The sequence below is a fragment of the Choloepus didactylus genome, assembly GCF_015220235.1.
Source record: "Choloepus didactylus isolate mChoDid1 chromosome 11 unlocalized genomic scaffold, mChoDid1.pri SUPER_11_unloc2, whole genome shotgun sequence".
NCBI lineage: Eukaryota > Metazoa > Chordata > Mammalia > Pilosa > Megalonychidae > Choloepus > Choloepus didactylus.
In genome coordinates this window covers 4,127,798-4,130,769 of record NW_023637579.1, presented here as the reverse complement: position 1 = coordinate 4,130,769, position 2,972 = coordinate 4,127,798, and positions in this window count along the sequence as shown.

Genomic DNA, 2,972 nt, shown 5'->3' with positions numbered 1-2,972 from the left:
AAAAATAGGGTGGGATGGGGGGGATGATTTGGGTGTTCTTTTTACTTTTATTTTTTATTCTTACTCTGATTCTTTCTGGTGTAAGGAAAATGTTCAAAAATAGATTGGGGTGATGAATGCACCACTATATGATGGTACTGTGAACAGTTGATTGTACACCATGGATGATTGTATGGTATGTGAATATATTTCAATAAAACTGAATTTAATTAAAAAAAACCACATTAAAAAAAAACAAAGCAGGCAGAAGAGTTCTCTGCTGTTAGAACTCAGGAGTGCGGTTACTGTTATTCTTGGGTAAGGGAAAATGAGCGGAAGGTGGGGGGTGGGGTTCCTCAGGTATTGTCAGTGGTCCACGGGAGCAGGCTGTGTGGGTGTGAGCACTTCGTCAAAATTCAATGAGTTATAAACCTGTGATTTCTGCACTTTCATGCATGTAAGTTGTACTTCAAGTTTCATTTAAAAATAAATATAAAGCTTGCCATGTGAAAGTACTACCACAATGTGAATTCACTGAAAATGTGTATGCTCCTTTTGTCTGCTTCGATGAAAGTATTGAGCAATTGGTTATCAAATTGACAATAATAAACAAGTTCACATAGCTCCAGATTTTCCATTATTTTGTCCTTAGTTTACCTTGCTTGGATCGAGGTATTTGGTTTCTCAACATAATAAGAATGTCATCAGTGGTTGGGACTAAACAGTTTGGTCGTATCATTTCATAAGAAGGAGTTCACAGGTTTTCCCAAAAAGCTCAAAAAGAGACCATAACATGGGATGGAGGTCCACATTGAGTAAAATAATGTTTTGGCCATGGTTGAGCAAATTGGAAAAGAAGAGAGATGGTCTCAGGGAGTGTATCCTTCAAAGCCATTCTTCTCTACTCTGCACCCGAGTCATCTGCTTTACCAAGGGTATGTGACCTTGTTGTCTTTATCATCACCTCCTTAGGACAGTGCCTGAGCTACCAGCCAATGCCTACAAACCCTTTCACAATGTTTGCAGCTTCTCTCTGCTGGTGAAATTCTATTGTCCATGTGTTCCTCTCCATAAATACTTGTTTTCTGCCTCTGTGTTTGTGGTAATTTGAAGTCGTTATGTACCCCAGAAAAGGCCATGTTCTTTTAAACCATTTCTGTGGGCATAGACTTATTGTAGGTAGGACCTTTTTGGTTAGGTTGTTTCAATTGAGATGTGACCCAGCCCAGTCAAGGTGGGTCTTAATCCCCTTACTGGAGACCTTTATGAAAGGATAAAACACACACAGAAGCTAAGAGATAAAACTAGGAGAAACTCAGAGAAAGCCACAGATGGAGAAGCCAGAAACTGAAACAACAAAACCCAGGAGAGAAGGAGCCACAGATGTTGCCATGTGCCTTGCTCTCTGAAAGAGGAGCCCAAGCTTGAGGGAACCCATCTTCAGAGAAGGTATCCTCCTGTTGACCTGTCTTTAGAGAAGGTATCCTTCTGTTGATGCCTCAATTTGGACATTTTCAAGGACTTAGAACTGTATATTGGTAAGCTAATAAATCCCCATTGTAAAAGCCAGCCCATCTCTGATATCCTGCATTCTGGCAGCTTTAGCAAACCAGAATAGTGATCTTTATAGCGTGCCCCTACTGCTCTAAGGAGCTCCACTTCATCGTTTCAAAGCCATTTTAGGGCGTGACCCGGGGATGTTCCACACTCTACCTGCCCCTCCCTGCAGTGGCTGAGTGAGGTCCCACCAATTTGCTACCACACCAGCCTTTATTTTCTTTTCTCCAACACTAGATATGACCTCCCCATGGGCATGCAACATGTTTTGCTCAACTTTGTAACTCCAGTATACTGAGTGTAGCTGAGTGTTTGTTGAACTGAACTGGTCTCCAGAGGCTGGGTGTGTTAGCAAGAACATAATGATATGAGGGAAGTAGGATTAAATCAAACATTGAAGAGAAGGGAAAGTTTAGGAAGGAAGATAGGGATGGGGTGCATTCCAGACGAGACCCATTTTGAGAGGAACCAAGGTTTTGGCTAAATTGGAAGAGGGATATGAGAGGAAAAGTTCTCAGTGTTGTTAGCCATCCAATAAACAGTAGGATAAAATCAGGGGCAAGGAATTGGTTGAGATGCACACCCCCAGCTAAGATCATGTGAAGGGGGCATGTTTCTGAACTTCAAGGAATGCCACTGAGGCAGATTTTTCCTGGTCCACCTCTGCCGGCACACATGAATTAGAGAACAGTTCTTTCCTCAGGGTGTTTTGTTGACACCTGTCTGAAACTGTGGTTATGAATATGCAAATCCTTCATCACCAAAATATCAGTGGCATCTCCTGAATAATACCAGATGCAACCTGCTCAGCTGCACATGGTGGCTGAGCCAAGCTATGTGCACAACCTGCTCAGCTGCACATGGTGGCTGCACACAAGCTGTGTTTACAGAGTTTTTTTGGGAGTCAAATGACCATGTTCACATCCTGTCCCCACACTAGCTGCATGAACGTAGGAAATGCAATCTTTCTCAGAATCTTCATCTGCAAAGGGAAGATAACGTCTACTTCACAGGAGTGTGATACAAATTAGAAAAAATGAAGGATTTCTATGCATCGCACATAAGATGAGCCTGAGCCCACGTAAGAGCTCGAATCACATAGACTTCAAGGCTCATTTTGATTCTTCACTAACTCTGCTTCTCAGCTTTCTTTTTCTTTTATGTCATCGTGGTTAACACTAGAGGGCAGCTCTTCGCTGACTCATTCTTGACCGAGGGCACTAACTTTTTTTAAAAAATTGTATCATCTAAAACACAGAATTTCACATTTTAAACATTTTTAAGTGCATATTTCTTTTTTAAGTGCATATTTTTAATATTCATAATGTTGTGCAACTATTGCCACTATCTATTACCAAGACTTTTTCATGACCGCAAACAGAAATTCTGTACCCATTACCCCCTCTCTCTAGACCTGATCTACTTTCTGTCTCTTA